The sequence below is a fragment of the Chrysochloris asiatica genome, unplaced genomic scaffold (genome assembly GCF_000296735.1).
Source record: "Chrysochloris asiatica unplaced genomic scaffold, ChrAsi1.0 scaffold00324, whole genome shotgun sequence".
Lineage (NCBI taxonomy): Eukaryota > Metazoa > Chordata > Mammalia > Afrosoricida > Chrysochloridae > Chrysochloris > Chrysochloris asiatica.
This window is the reverse complement of record NW_006408842.1, coordinates 876,404-893,953: the sequence shown is the minus strand read 5'-3', so window position 1 is coordinate 893,953 and position 17,550 is coordinate 876,404. Positions and strand designations below refer to the sequence as shown.

At 39.1% G+C, this 17,550-nt stretch overlaps 1 pseudogene; it reads left to right on the top strand.

The window, feature by feature from the left end:
- The first annotated feature begins 6,029 nt into the window (after nucleotides 1-6,029).
- On the top strand, nucleotides 6,030-7,802 carry LOC102841312 (annotated as a pseudogene).
- Nucleotides 7,803-17,550: the final 9,748 nt, after the last annotated feature.

Genomic DNA, 17,550 nt, shown 5'->3' with positions numbered 1-17,550 from the left:
AGATGGATTGGCCAAGTGGCAGCATCGATGGACTCAAGCGTGGCAACAGTAGTGAGGTTGGCTCAGGATCAGGCAGTGTTTCGTTCTGCTGTGCATAAAGTCGTTATGGGTAGGTATCTATTCGATGGCACCTAACAGCAACAACAATATATATATATACATATACACACACACACACACACACACACACAAATGAGATAGTGTGTTTGTTGCTGTTCCATAAATTGTTAACAAAAGGTGTGTGCTATAGAATTCTGGAAGAATGGGAATTCAGTAATCAAGTAAAGAGGTGGAGGGGGAAAGGGAAAGAATGAATGTTCTGGGCAGAGGTAACAAGAGGAATGAAGACTAGGCAGAAAGGAGCATGGTGCTTTTGTAAAAGACAAAGAGCCTATAACACAGGGGCAAAGGGAGTAAATAGTGTTGTTGTTATTGTTTGTGTTGTTAAGTGCCATCAAGTGGGTTCCAACTCATAGCAATCCTGTGTAACAGTTCTGGTGAGTTTGAACGAATTCACTTACATTGCTGATGGGGCTGCAGTCCAGTGCATATCCTACAGCACCACACCAGATCGTTCTAACTGAGGCTAATAAAGTGTTCAGTAGTCAAACAATGCATAGCCAAAGAACAGTGATCTTTAACTTTAGAGTAATGGGAAAACTTTTAAGCAGCGAACATGATCAATTTTGCACATAAAAATGTCATTCTATGCATATAGACCAATCAAACAGAATTGAGAATCCTGATGTAAATCCATCCACCTATGGACAGCTGAACTTCAACAAAAGGCAAAAGGTTATTGGCTGGGGAAGATACAGTCTCTTTAACAAATACTGTTGGAAAGCTGGCTATCTATTTGTAGAAAAATCAAACAGAATCCATACCTCACAGTATATGTAAAAACAAACTCAAGATGGATCAAAGACCAAAATAGAGAACATAAAACTATGAAGATCATCAAAGAAAAAATGAGGGGCCAACTTAGAGGCTTTAATTTGTGGCATAAAAAGTCTAGCAGACAAAACTAAAAATGCACAAACAGCAGAAGACAAATTAGATGACTGGGAACTCTTAAAAATTAAACACTATTAACATCAAAAGACTTTCCCAAAACAGTTAAAAGAGAACCTATAGGCTGTGGGGGAAAAATCGGCAATGACATGTCTGACAATGAACTCATCTATCAAATTTATAAAAAACTTCAATTCTTTAACAACAACAAAGAAATCCAATTTAAAAAATGGAAGAAGGACATGAACAGACACTTCACCAAAGATGTACATATAGCTAACCAAGACATGAAAAAATAATTGCAATCATTAGATGTTAGAGATATGCAAATCCAAATAGCAGTGAGATGTGATCTCAACACAGCAATGGTAGCAAAGTTAAAAAAACAGACCACTTCCACCCCCGCAATAAAACAAACACTGGCTTGGGTGTGGAGAGGTTGGAATTCCCTTACACTGCTGGTGGGAATTCAAAATGGTGCAACTGCTATGGAAAATGTTATGGTATTTCTTTAAAAAGTTGGAAGTATAAATACCTTATGATCCAGCAATCCAGTCACTAGGTATGTTATTGTTGTTGTTAGGTGCCATCAAGTTGGACCAACCCATAAGAACCCTATGCGCAGCAGAATGAAACACTGCCTGATCCTGGGACAACCTCACTACTGTTGCTATGCTTGAGTCCATTGATACTGCCACTTGGCCATTTCATCTTGTTGAAGGTCTTCCTCTTTTTCTCTGACCCTCCGCCTTATCAAACATGATATGTCCAAAGTTTGAGAGCTTCGTCTCTCATACTTTGGACATATTGTCTGGAGGGAACAGTCGCTGGAGAAGGATGTCATGCTGGGTAAGGTGGAGGGTCAGAGAAAAAGAGGAAGACCCCCAATGAGATGGGTTGTCCAGGTGGCATCATTGATGGACTCAAGTGTGGCAGCTGTAGTGAGGTTGGCCCAGGATCGGACATTGTTTCATTCTGCTGTGCATGGGGTCGCTATGAGTCAACAACAAATGAGAGGTGAAGTTTGGCCATCTTGGTCTCCAAGGAGCACTCTGGCTGCACTTCTTCCAAAACAAATCTATTGGTTCTTTTGGCAGCCCATGGCACTTTCAATATTCTCCTCCAACACCATAACTCAAGGGCATCAATTCTTCTATGGTCATCCTTATTCACTGTTCAGCTTTTGCATGCATATGAGGTTATTGAAAGTACCATGGCTTGGGTCAGGTGCACCTTAGTCCTCAAGCTGACATCTTTGCTCTTCAACACTTTATAAAGGTTTTGTGCAACAGATTTGCCTAATGCAAGATCTGTGGTACAAACAGATACATGCACATTCATGTTCATTGCAGCATTATTCACAAGAGCAAAACAGATTGAAACTACTGAAGTATCCATCACCAGATGAATTGATAAACGAACTATGGTGGAATGTGGAATACTGCACAATGTAAGAATGATGAAAATTGGAGAAACACCTCATAACGTGATGAAACTGGAGGGCATTATGGTAAGTGAAAGAAGTTAATTACTAAAGGATAAATACTGCATGAGACCACACTTACGAAAAGCCAAGAAAAGGTTTACACACTGAAATAGTTATCCAGAATGGGAGACGAAGGAAGACTTAATTGCTAACTAGAGAGAGTAGACATGTTACAATAACAGGGGTGACGGGATAAGCAACATACAGCAAGGGGGAGGGCAGCACCACATGACAGTGGCAAAGGCAGTCATTGAGATGTTCACAAGAGTCAAAGACAACAGAGATAGGTATCATTATACACAATCCAACCATAATAGCAAAAACAACGTCTATGAGTAGATATGTAGATGGACATGCAAGCTGAACAGGTATGGGAAGACAAGACAAATAAGAGTACACTCACAAGTTTTTACGTACATTTGACAGAGGATATTTCTACATATGTATTTGTATGTGCTGTAATTATATCTAAGGATATTGATAAGCCTACAGGGGGCAAATTTCTGAAAATTTCTTAGCCACAACCAGGCACTTTAAGGGAATGTCTCATTGGGCATGGGGACTTAAAACCACAATTTTGGAGCCAACGAGGCCAACTGGCATAACACAATCCACATGGATAAAATCCTACTTTATGAGTAGCAACTGGGGTCTTAAAGCTTGAGAATGGATACCTAAGATGCAACAATTGGTGTCTCCTTTGCCAGACCAAAGACAGGTGAAGAAAATCAAAGACTTAAGAAAGCAACTAGTCCAAAAGACTAATGAACCATGAGAACCACAGCCTCAACTACTCAGAAATGAGAAGAACTAGATGGTGTCCATTACCACCACGGACCACCACTCATTTGTCAGTTTCTTGTACTGTGGTGTCTTGTATGATGCTGAAAATCTTATGAACAGCAGTAGAACACTGCCAGATAGCACCAGAATATTCAATATTGAAGCATGATGACTAGCACCAGAATACTGTCAGATATAGTGCCAGAAAATGAGCCCTTTAGTTTGGAAGACATCTAAAATATGACTAGAAAAGGGCTATATCCTCAAAGTAGACTTGACCATGATGATGCAAACAGAGTAAAGCTTTCAGCGGCTTCACTACTTCATAGGGCATAACTCAAGATGAGGAGAAACATTTGAAACATCCATCCATCCAGAACATGGAATATATAAAGCGTGAATCTAGGAAACTTGGAAGTTGTCAAAAATGAAGTGGAATGCATAAAGATCACTATCTTAGGCATTAATGAGCTGAAATGAACTAATATTCGTCATTATGAATCTAACAATCATAGGATTACTATACCAGGAATGACAAATTGAAAAGGAATAGCTTCATATTCATCATCCAAAAGAACATTTCAAACCTGGGAGAGGGGTCACACAAGAACACCCAAAGTTGCAGGTAGTACCCATTTGACCTAGCCTTGATGGCTTGATAATCAGAATTTGACTAGAGGAAGATAAAAAAAAAAAAAGAATAAAATAAATTCTGGTAAAGGAAATTAGGGTAAATTGCTACAATTTGTTGAACTTGACCTATACTCATGGAGGTAGTAACTCTAAATACCAGCAGAGAGGGAAGGAGTCTTCACATCAAGTATCAGTGCTATCCCCTCTGTACACAGGGCAGATAGGGATGGACAACTTAAACATTAGTTACCTAAAATGAAGGTGTAATAAAGACACTAAAGTGACAGGCTTACAAGGTTTCAAGGGGGAGTTTAGTTTAATAGTGTGTGGGAAAAGAAAGAGTCGACACTGAATAGGTTTCATCTTGTCAAGATGGGTCTGGTTAAAGGAGATGGGGATAAGATTCTTATGATTCAGTAGTGAATAATTTTTATCATGACTGATTGTGACTCTCACAGTTGTAAAGGTAAAAATTTTGTAACAAAAATAAGGGAATGGAATGAGAAACCTTATCCAGAGAAGCAGTGACACCTGAGATGGAGGCAGAGATGAGGACATGGAGAGAGGGAGTGGCAGAGGACTCTAGATTCATGAGAAGTGAGGGACTAAGAGATGGCAGCCAGGAGGCAGACTTGCAGAATGTGCCACTTGGTGGTGTAAATTATTATACATGCCTGAGTGTTAAAAAAACAAAGCTAAAGTGACTAGAGAGAAACATTGGTAACTGATGGTACATGGAGGGGATTAAAATCATTGTAATGAAACAAGGTGTATGATTTGTTGAATGTAAAACTGATGATTTGCCCTGTAAAACTTTACTCAATCTCCAACAAAAACGTTTAAAAATAAGAACATTTCAAGATCTATCTTGAAGTATAACATTGTCTGTGATAGGATAATATCCATTCACCTTCAATGAAGACCAGTTAATGCCACTATTATTCAAATGTATGCACCAACCACTAAAGCTGTTGTTGTTGTTATGTGCTGTGGAGTCGGTTCCAACTCATAGCGACCCTGTACAGGGTTTCCAAGGCTGTAAATCTTTAGGGGAGCAGAAAGCCTCATCTTTCTCCCATGGAACAGCTGGTAGTTTCTAACTGCTGACCTTGAGGTTCACAGCCCGATTTGAAACAACTAAGCTACCAGAGCTCCTTACCACCAAAGCTAGTATGGATGAAATTGAAGAATTATATAAAATTCTTCAGTCTGAAATTCAGCAAATATGCAATAAAGATGTATTGACAATTATTAGTGATTGGAATGTAAAGGTTAGAAACAAAGAGGAAGGATCAGTAGCTGGAATATGGGGCCTTAGTGAAGGAAACAATGTTAGAGATCCCATGACAGAATTTTGCAAGATCAATAACTTGTTTATTGCAAATACCATTTTCAAACAACATAAAAGATAACTATATAAATGTATTTCACCAGATAACATACACTGATATCAAATTAACTACATCTTTGGAAAGAGACAGTGAAAAAAAAAAAAAACTTGATATAATCAGCCAAAGCAAGGCCAGGGACACACTGGGAAATATACCATCAACTGATCATATTCAAGTTCAGATGGAAGCTGAAGAAAATTAAAACACACCCACAAGAACCAAAATATCACTTTGAATAAATCCCCGCTGAATTTAGAAATCATCTCAAGAACATATTTCTAATTAGGTACTAATGAATAAAGACCAGAAGAGTTGTAGGATGACATCAAGAAGAACATCATACAGGAAGAAAGCAAAAATCAACAAGACAAGAAAGGAGAAAAAGACTAAAAAGGAGCTTATAAGAAACTCTGAAATTTGCTCTACAGTGTAGAGATGCTAAAGCAAATGGAAGAAATGATGCAAAAGAACTGAACAGAACATTTCAAAGGGTAGCCCAAGAAGACAAATTATTATTGTGAAATGTGCAAAGATCTGTAGTTAGAAAATAAAAAAGGAAGATCAATTTCTATATTTCTCAAGCATTTTTCAAGATGAAAGAACTGAAGAAAAAAAAAATCAAGCCTCAACTCGCAGTATTGAAGGATTCTATGCAGAAAGCATCAAAAGAAGATGGAAGGAGGCACTCATGCGTGCGCTCAAGCCCATCCAGCAGGGTCTTGAAGATGGCAGCTCTCAAACTCCTTTTCTCCATGCTACAATTCTGCATCTCCATCCGTGGCTCACGGGTGCCTAGTCCAAGGGGGGTGTTTGCTACTTTTCCACCAGAGGTCATCACCATACTAAATTTTACTGAGATCCAGTAGAAGTTATAGAAGACACTTCTGATGATTCCATGATACTGGTTGGTGGTTTGGGGCTATGTGGAATTCCAGGGAACCTTATAGGAGCTTTACTAAAGATGGGAGTAAAAGGATTAACTGTAGTCAGCAACAATGCAGGGGTTTACAACTTTGGCTTGGGTCTTTTACATCAATCCAATCAGATAAAACACATGGTGTCTTCTTATGTTGGAGAAAATGCAGAATTTGAACAACACTACCTTGCTGGTGAATTAGAAGTAGAGCTGACACGGCAAAGCATGCTTGCAGAAAGGATTCATGCAGGTGGGCTTGGAGTCCCTGCATTTTACACTAGCACAGGATATGGGACCTTGATATAAGAAGGAAGGGTCACCAATCAAATACAACAAAGATGACAGCATTGCCATTGCCATTGCCAGTAAGCCAAGAGAGGTGAGGGAGTTTAATGGTCAGCATTTTATTATGGAAGGAACAATTATAGGAGATTTTGCTTTAGTGGAAGCCTGGAAGGCAGACCCAACAGGAAACATGATTTTTCAGGAAAAGTGAAAGGAATTTCAACTTGCCTATGTGTAAAGCAGCAGAAATCACAGTGGTAGAGTTGAAGAAATTGTGGCTATTGGGTCATGTTCCCCAGGAGACATTCATATTTCTAAGATTCATGTATATATCACCATATAAATGGAGAGACGTATGAGAAGAGGAGTGGCGATCAATCTGGAAAGAAGAAGGTGGAAAAACCAAATCTAGTAAAGCTGGGTATAACATGAGGGAACATATCATCAAGTGGGCAGCTCTTGAATTTAAAGATGGCATTTTTGCTAATTTGGGCATAGGAATCCCTCTACTGGCTAGCCACTTTATCAGTCCAAATATGACTGCTCTTCTTCAAAGTGCAAATGGAGTCCTGGATTTGGGCTCATATCCATTAAAAAATGAAGTTGATTCAGATCTAATCAATGCAGGCAAGGAAACAGTTGCTGCTCTTCCAGGACCCTCTTATTTCTCCAGCAATGAATCATTTGCAATGATTGTCATTGTTGTTGTTAGGTGCCATCGAGTTGGTACTGACCCACAGCGACCTTATGCACAGCAGAACGAAACACTGCCCAATCCTGGGCCAACCTCACTGTTGTTGCCATGCTTGAGTCCATTGAGGCTGCCACTTGACCAATCCATCTCGTTGGGGGTCTTCCTCTTTTACTCTGACCCTCCACCTTAACAAACATGATTGCAATGATTAGAGGCGGATATGTCAGCCTTACAATGCTAGGAGCAGTGCAGGTTTCTAAATATGGTGACTTGGCCAACTGGATGATACCTGGGAAGATGGTGAAAAGATTGGGAGGTGCTATGGATTTAGTGTCCAGTGCCAAAAGCAAATTTGTGGTCACCATGGAGCATTCTGCAAAGGGAAATGCACATAAAACAATGGAGAAATGTACATTACCACTGGCGGGAAAACAATACATCCACCGTATCATTACTGAAAAGGTTGTGTTTGACGTGGACAAGAAAGGGCTGCCTCTGATTGAACTCTGGGAAGGTCTGATGGTGAATGACATCAAAATGAGCACGGAATATGACTTTGCAGTCTCACCAAAGCTCATACCAATGCAACAGATCACAACTTGAAATAGAAACCAAACAACTGACCCGGAGATGTGTGTGGCTTTTTTGTGTATTTGTTTTTCCAGTTTAACCACATAGGATATAATTGAAAGGAATTTAGTAATCACATTTGTCTATTTAGAAAGTCATTCTTGGGTAGTCTTCTAACATCTCTCGTGTTATATCGCCATATAGGCTTTGTTCTCTCCAACGTGCTGTAGCATTATGAGGAGAAACAAAAGCAAAACATAGGATTATCTTATTTGTGTTTTTTAAGTGTTGTTGAGGAGGCTGCCTTTATAACTGGTGCTCACTTTGAATGTATTTTCACCTTTTATGGTTGTTGTTTTTGCTGTTAAGGGCTGTCGAGTATGTTCTGATCCATAGCTACCCTGTATAGGGTTTCTGAGGAGCGACTGGTGAGCTTGAACTGCCGACCTTGCAGTTCAAATGGCTTTGCAGCTTGGTGCATTAGCCTACAGCACCACATCAGGACTCCTCACCTTTTTGGTATGTACATTAAATTGTGTGCAATTTGATCAAGATGGTCCTTTAGAAAGAGTTTCATTGGCATACTTTCTCTTCTAACTAAATCATGAAGAAAAACAATGAATACGGAAGGAGAAAAATAATTCCATCTAAAGAACACCCTAGACAGAATTTTACTATGGTGCTGTAGGATAAGCACTGGACTGCTAACCACAAGACCAGTGGGTCAAACCCACCAGGCACTCCTTGGAAATCCTACTCAGGATTCTTAGAGTTGGAACTGACTTGGCAGCATTCAATAACAAAACAACAAGCAAAGACATTACAGATATATACTAAATTTGTAATCAGAAGGAACTCTTTCTTCAAAATTATTTCTTCATAATCATCTGACTTTTCTTCGGGGGCTGTTTTGTGATTAAATTTTATTTTCATAGAGAACAAAGAAGAAGAAGAAGATGGAAAGAATACACAGAGTCACTGTACCAAAAAGAAATGGATGATGTTCAACCATTTCAAGAGATAGAATATGATCCAAAGCCGATTATATTAAAGGAAGTCCAAGGTGCACTGGAGGAATTGGCAAAGAACAAGGCTCCAGGAATTGATGGAATATAAATTGAAATCTTTCAACAAAGTGATGTAGCACTGGTGGCACTCACTCATTTATGCCAAGAAATTTGGAAGACAGCTACCTGGCCAATTGTTTAGAAGAGAGTCATATTTACATATATTCCAAAGACAGGTGACCCACAGAAGTGCAGAAATCATAGATCATTAATATCATCAGCAAGTAAAATTTTGCTAAAGATCATTTTTTAAATGACTGCAATAGTACATTGACAGGGAAGTGCCAGAGATTCAAGCTGAATTCAGACAAGGATGTGGAGTGAGGGATAGCATTGCTGACGTCAGATGGATCTTGGCTGAAAGCTAAGAATACCAGAAAGATGTTTACATGTGCTTTATTGACTACATCGGTGAGAAAGCTCTAGATCATCATCTGTCACTATCTCGGACAGTATTCTGGTGCTCTTCATTATGCTCCAATCTTCAGTATTCTGGTGCTAACAATGTTCCACACTCTTCATAAAATTTTCAGTGACTAAACATTCAGAAGTAGTCCATCTCTCCTTCTTCCTAGTCTGCCTTAGTCTGGAAGCTCATCTGAAGCCTGTCCACCATGGGTGATTGCTGGTATTCTGGTGGCATAGCTTCCAGAATCAGAGCAACATACAAGCCACCACAGTATGACAAACTGATAGATGGGTGGTGACCTTAAACGTAGACACCTTCAATAAGCTCACACAAAACCCACCATCACTGAATCCATTCAGACTAATAGCAACTCTATGCAGTGTTTCCAAGGCTAGAAAACTTGACAGGCGCAGAAAGCTTCATAATTCTCCAGCACAGCAGCTCATGGATTAGAACAGCTGACCTTCTGGTTAGCAGTCCATTGCTAATCCTACAATGCCACAACAGCACCCTTCAATAGGTATTTTAATTTAAAAGAAATTTTAATGTTGAGAAGGGAAATGCAGGAAAAGGCTGTCCTCATTTGGAAATGAGAAATCTGTAATGTAACACAAAGTAAGTAGGTAATGATGTCCAAGGAAATAGACCCCGCTGGGCCTTAGTTACCTCATCTGTTTAAGGGAGGAGTTATGTTCTTGTTGTTAGGTGTCATCAACTCAGTACCAACTCATATGCACAACAGAACAAAACACTGTGTCCCTGTGGCATCCTCACAATCATTGTGAATCTTGGTGGTGCCACTGTGCTAATCCATTGAATTGGGGGTCTCCCTTTTTTTTTTATGTTTTATTGTGAATTATGTGATAGTTTACATGGGAGAACATAAGTTTTACATTCATCCTATCAAATATCGTTTCATTACCATGGTTACATCCCTTCATCCCTATTTTACTGACACTCCACTTTACCAAGCATGATGTCCCTTCTCCAGGGACTGGTCTCTCCTGATAAAATTTCTGAAGTATAAGAGATGAAATCTGTTCATCTTGACTTTGAAGGAGCATTCTGGTTGTACTTCTTCCAACATAGATGTGTTTATTCTTCTGATAGTCCATTGTTGTTGTTGTTGTTGTTGTTGTTGTTAGGTGCCATTGAGTTGGTACTGACTCATAGTGACCTTATGCACAGCAGAATGAAACACTGCCTGATCCTGGGCCAACCTCACTATTGTTGCCATGCTTGAGTCCATCAATGCTGCCACTTGGCCAGTCTATCTTGTTGGGGGTCTTCCTCTTTGTCTCTGACCCTCCACCTTACCAAACATGATATCCTTCTCCAGTGACTGATTCCTCCTGACAATATGTCCAAATTATAAGAGATGAAATTTGGCCATCTTGGCCTCTAAGGAGCACTCTGGCTGCACTTCTTCCAAAATAGATCTATTGGTTCTTTTGGCAGCCCATGACACTTTCAATATTCTCCTCCAACACCATAACTCAAAGGCATCAATTCTTCTATGGTCTTCCTTATTCACTGTCCAGCTTTCGCATGCATATGAGGTTATTGAAAACACCATGGCTTGGGTCAGGCGCACCTTAGTCCTCAAGTTGACATCTTTGCTCTTCAACACTTAAAAAAGGTCTTGTGCAGCAGATTTGCCTAATGCAATACGTCGTCTGATTTCTTGACTGCTGCTTCCCATGTTCTGGAAGTCCATGGTACCTTTGATATTCTTCTCCAAAACCACAACTCAAAAGCATCAATTCTCCTACTGTCTTTCTTATTTCTTGTCCAACTTTTACATACATATGTGGCTATTGAAAATACCATGTCTTGGCTCAGACACACATCAGTCTTCAAACTAACATTCTTGAAAACTTTAAAGAAGTCTTGTGCAGCAGATTTGACTAATGCAATACATCATTTGATCTCTTGACTGCTGCTTCCATGATTACTGAGGGTGGAGCTAAGCAAAATGATGTCTTTGACAACGTCAATATTTTCTCCATTTATCATGATTTAAATTATTGGCCCAGTGATGAGGATTTTGTTTTATTTACATTGAGGTGCAATCCATACCAAAAGCTGTGGTCTTTGATCTTCATCAGGAGGTATTTTAAGTCTTGTTCACTTTCAGTGAGCAAGGTTGTATCATCTGCATATCGCAGGTTGTTAATGAGTCTTTCTCAAAACCTGGTGCCATGTTCTTCTTCATATAATCTAGTTGCTCAGATTATTTGATCAGCATGCAGATTGAATAAGTATGGTGATAGAATACAACCCTGGAACACATCTTTCCTGATTTAAAACCATTCAGTGTGCCTTTGTTCTGTGTGAACAACTGCCTCTTGGTCTATGTACAGGTTCCTCATGTGCACAATTAGATGTTTTACTCATTCTCCACAATGTTGTGCATAGCTTGTCATAATCCACACAGTCAAAAACTTTTGCATAGTCAATAAAGCACAGATAAGCATCTTTGTAGTCTTCTCTGCTTTCAGCCAAGATCCATCTGACTTTAGTAGTGATATCCCTTGCTCCGTGTCCTCATCTGAATCTAGCTTGGACTTCATGCAGCTCCCTGTCCATGTACTGTTGCAGCTGGTTTTGAATGATCTTTAGTAAAATTTTACTTGGTTGTGATATCAATGATATTGTTCGATGATTTTCACATTCCTATGGGTCACCTCTCTTTGGAATGGTCACTCTTCCAATCAGTAGGCCAGCTAATTTGGAATCTCCTCCAAATAGTAATTCAGGAATTTGGAAATTTGTCTTACAAATTTCTTTGGCATAGATGAGTGAGTGCCTCCTGCCTTCAGTGCCACATCAGTTTGTTGAAAGATTTTACTTTATATTCCATCAGTTCCTGGAGCATTGTTCTTTGCCAATGCCTTCAGTGCACCTTGGACTTCTTCCTTCAGTACCATTGACTCTTTCATATGCATCTAAAAATAACAACAAACTGAGTTCAGCTGGCTAATTCTAAATATAAATTTTCACCTTAAAAAAAAAGATAAAGAAAATATGAAGTTTCACCTTAAAAAAAAAAGACACACAGGAGTAGGTGTCATGTGATGCTAGAAACAGATGCATATTGGAGAAGCAAAGGAATGCCAAAAATTGCTGGCGGCCACTAAGAGCTAGGGCAGCAGTATGAAATGGTCTCTCTTTCAGAACCCTCAGATGGAATTGACAAACCTGATACCCTGAATTTGGACTTTTAGCTTCTAGAACTGTGAGAAAATAATATTCTGTTCTTTAAATTCACCTTTGTGGTATTTTTGTTAAGAAAACCTTAGGAAATGAAGACTAGGGTCTTGCTGAGTTTCCCTAAAATCACATTTAAGTCCATGGAATGACATTTCCTCCACTGTTGGAGTGTACTCCTGAGGTCAGGAGTGTACTCCTGAGATCTACAGGCTTGTATGCTTGCCAGCACAGGACTCAGACTGAACTCTCAGGAAGTACTTTTCCCAGACGTAATGGTGGGAAAATTAAACAATGCAGATGGAATGCTGCTAAGCCTGGAATGCTCTTATTCCTGAATCTCTTCTCTGAAGATGATCCACAGATCATAAGCTGGAGTTTATAACCTCGTTTAACTCAACCTGGGTTGTAGAAGTAAAATTTCATTTAAATTTATGTTCCTTTCCAATATAACTTAAAGATGTTTTAGACCATTTATCTTAAAAATACAGATCATGTTTTTGCTCAACTAGCCTCTAAGAAGGAGCTCTGTCTGGTAGCGTAGTGGTTATGAATCGGGCTGCGAATCTTAAGGTCAGTGGTTTGAAACTACCAGCTGCTCCGCGGGAGAAAGATGAGGCTTTCTACTCCCGTAAGGATTTACACCCTCGGAAACCCTGTACAGGGTCGCTATGGGTTGGAACTGACTCGAAAGCACTTAACAACAACAACAACAACAGCCTCTAAGAAAATTAGAGAGAGAGCTAATAAGTCATGGTCAAATATCATTTTAAAAGTATGCTTTTAAAGTATTAACCAAATAACACCTTATAAATACCTACTAGATAATCAGGCCAGTGTTATTAGATGCTGTTGAATTAGTTCGGAATCATAGCCACCCTATGCACAGCAGAACAAAACACTGCCTGGTCCAGGACATTCATCACAATTGTTGCTATGCTTGAGTCCATTGCTGCTGCCACTGCGCCAGCCCATCTCATTGGCAGTCTTCCACATTTGTGCTGATCCTCTACATCATGCTTCGTAAAGTGGAATATCTGCAAAAAAGAAGGAGACGCCCAACGAGACGGAGTGACATTTTGGCAGCACCAAGGAGCTCTGGTAGCGTAGTGGTTACGAATCGGGCTGCGAACCATAAGGTCAGCAGTTCGAAACTACCAGCTGCTCCACGGGAGAAAGATGAGGCTTTCTACTCCCGTAAGGATTTACACCCTCGGAAACCCTGTACAAGGTCGCTATGGGTCGGAACCGACTCGAAGGCACTTAACAACAACAACAACAATGGTCACAAGGTAGCTGCAGTTGTGAGGATGGTGCATGACTGGAAGGTGTTTTGTTGTATTTAAAATTGCTATGGGTCAGAAGCAACTCCACAGCACCTAACTACGACAACAACAATGGGAAAATATTGAAAGATTCAGAAAGTATCAAAAGAAGATGGAACGAACACATAGCCATTGTACCAAAAAGAAATGGTCTATGTTCACCCATTTCATATGATCAAAACTCAATGGTACTGAAGTAAGAAATCCATTCTTCACTGAAGATATTGGCAAAAAAAATGGACCTCTAGGAGTTGACAACAAACTGAGGAGACATTGAAAGTATTCACTCATCTATGCCATAAAATTTGGATAACTCACCGGCCAACTGATTGAAAGAGATCCATATTTTTGCCCATTCCAATGCTAGATGATCCAGTAGAATGCAGAAATCAATGAACAATTTCAATAATATCACATGCAAGTAAAATTTTGCTGACGGTAATTAAAAAATGGCTGCAATGATACATTTATAGGGAACTGCCAGAAACTCAAGATACATTCAGAAGAGGATTTGGAATATGGGCTATCATTGTTGATGCCAGATGGATCTTGGCTGAAAGCAGATAATATCAGAAAGCTGTTTACCAGTGCTTTATTGACTACGCAAAGGCTTTAGATTGTATAGATCATAACAAACCCTGGATAACATAGCGAAGAATGAGTATTCCAGAATACTTGATTGTGCTCATGAGGAACCTGTACATAGACCAAGTGGCAGTCATTCAAACAGAACAAGTTGGTACTGAATGTTTTAAAATCAGGAAAGGTGTGCACCAGGGCTGTATTCGTTCACTATACTTATTCACTCTGCATGTTGTTGTTGGTAGGTGTTAGCACTCTTAGCCACCTCATGCACAACAGAAAGAAATGTGCCCAGTGTTGCGCCACCCTCACAATCATTGCTACTCTTGAACCCATTGCTGCTGCCACTTTACCAATACATTTCATTAGGGTCTTCTTTTTCACTGACCTGCCACTTTACCAAGTAAGATATCCTCCTTCTCCAGGGACTGGTACCTCCTGATAATATGTCCGAAGTATGACAGATGAATCTGGCCATCCTTGCTTCTAAGAAGCATTCTGGAAGTATTTCTTCCAACACAGATTTGTTTGTTCTTTTGGAAGTCCATGATACTTTTAATATTTTCCTCCAACACCATAACTCAAATGCATCAATTCTTCTACTGTCTTCCTTACTCATTGTCCAGCTTGCATATGCATATAAGGCTATTGAAAGTATAATGGCTTGGGTCAGGTACATCTTGGTCCTCAAAGTGATATTTTTGCTGTTGATCACTTTAAAGAGATCTTGTGCAACAGATTTGCCTAATGCAATTCATTCTTATCAATCTTGACTGTTGCTTCCATGAGTGTTGATGGTGGATCCAAGAAAAATGATGTCTTTGACAACTTCAATCTTTTCTCCATTGATAAGAATGTTGTTTATTGGTCCAGTGGTGAGGAATTTTGTTTTCTTTACATTAAGGTTCAACCCATATTGAAGGCTGTGGTCTTTGATCTTCATCAGTAAGTATTTTAAGTCCTCTTTGCTTTCAGCAAGCAAAGTTGGATCATCTGCATACTATACAGGTTGTTAATTAATCTTCTTTCAATTCTGATGCCATTTTCTTCTTCATACAATCCTGCTTATCGGTTATTTGCTCAGCACAGAGATCAAATAAATATGGTGAAAGAATACAATCATGGCACACACCTTGTTTTTAAACCATTCCATGTCACCTTGTTCTGTTTGAACAACTGCCTCTTGGTCTATGTACAGGTTCCTCATGAGCACATTTAAGTGTTCTGGAATACTCATTCTCCTCAGTGTAGTCCATAGTTTGTTATGACCCACACAGTCCAAAGCCTTTGCATAGTCCAAAGCCTTTGCATGGTCATAAAGCACAGGTAAACTTCTTTCTGGTATTTTCTGCTTTCAGCCAATATCCATCTGACATCAGCAATGATAGCCCTTGCTCCACGTCCTCATCTGAATATGCCTTGGACTTCATGCAGTTCCCTGTAAATGTACTGTTGCAGCTGTTTTTTAATGATCTTTAGCAAACTTTTACTTGAGTGTGATATTGTCTGATGATTTTCACATTCCTATGGGTCACCTCTCTTTGCAATAGGCACAATTATGGATCTCTTTCAATCTGTAGGTCATGTAACTGTCTTACAAATTTCTTGGCATAGGTGACTGAGTGTCTCCAGTACTATATCAGTTTGTTGAAAGATTTCCCTTTGTATTCAATAAATTCTCTGAGCTTTGCTCTTTGCCAATGTCTTCAGTGCACACTGGACTTTTTCTTTCAGTACCATTGGCTCTTGAGCATATGCTATCTTTTAAAATGTTTGAGCATCAACCTTTTTTTTCTTTTTGGTATAGTAATTTTCTGTATTCCTTTCATCTTCTTTTGATGCTTTCTGCATCATTAAACATTTTGCCCAAAGCATCCTTTAGTATTGCAAGTCAAGGCTTAAATATTTTCTTCACTTCCCTCAGCTTAAGAAATGCTGAGCATGTTCTTTCTGTTTGGTTTTCTAACTCCAGATCTTTGCAAATTTCATTCTAATATTTGATTTTGTTTTCTTGAGCTGTCTATCCTTTTGTATTCAGCTCTTTTACCTTCTCATATCTTTTTCAGTTCAGCTCTTTTACCTCCTCAGTTCTTCCATTTGCTTGAGCAACTCTATACTGGAAAGCATTTTCAGAGTCTCTTTTGACATCCATTTTCTTCTTTTTTTTTCTTCCTTGTTTCCTATCTTCCTCTATGATTACTTATGTCGTCCCACAAGTTTTCTAGCTTTCAGTCATTAGTGTCTAATGTGTTAAATGTATTAAATCTGTTCTTGAGATGATTTTTAATTCAGTTGGGATCTATTTAAGGTCATATTTTGGTTCTCATGAATTTCTTTTTAATTTTCTTCATGTTCAGGCTGAATTTGTGTATAAGCAATTGATGGTCTGTTCCACAGTCGGTCCCTACCCTTGTTTTGGCTGATGAAATGAAGCATATTTCTGCATATTCCATATGGTGAAGTCCATGTGTATATCATCTTTTATGTTGTTTAAAAACAGTATTTGCAATGAAGAAGTCATTGGTCTTGCAAAATTCTATCATGCGATCTCCAGCACAATTTTTATCACCAAGGCCATGTTTTCCAATAACTGATACTTCCTCTTGTTCCCAACCTTTGCATTCCAATCACCAGTAAATATGAATACATTTTGATTGCATCTTTGATAAATTTCAGACTGAAAAAGTTAATGGTGGTGGTGGTCATGTGCCATGGAGTCTGTTCCAACTCATAGTGGCCTTGTATAGGGTTTATGAGGCTGTACATCTTTACTGGAGCAGAAAGCCTAGTCTTTCACCAGTGAAACCACTGGTAGTTTCAGTCTGATGACTGTGAATTTAGCAGCCTGACTCATAACCACTACACTACCAGAGCTCTTTGAAGGAGTTAATAAAATTCTTCAATTTCATTCTTACTGGCTTTAGTGGTTGGTGTATACATTTGAATAATAGCAATATTAACTTGTTTTCCTTTAGGGCATGTGATTATTATCCTATCTCAGACAGAGTTGTACTTCCAGATAGATCTTGAAATGTTCTTTTTGTTTTTTTAAGGTTTTTATTGTGGATTGAGTGCAAGTTTACAAGGCAGATCATCAGTTTTACATTTAACAAATCATGCACCTTGTTTTATACACCAGGAATTGATGGAATAAAAATGGAAATCTTTCAAGAAAGTGAGGCAACACA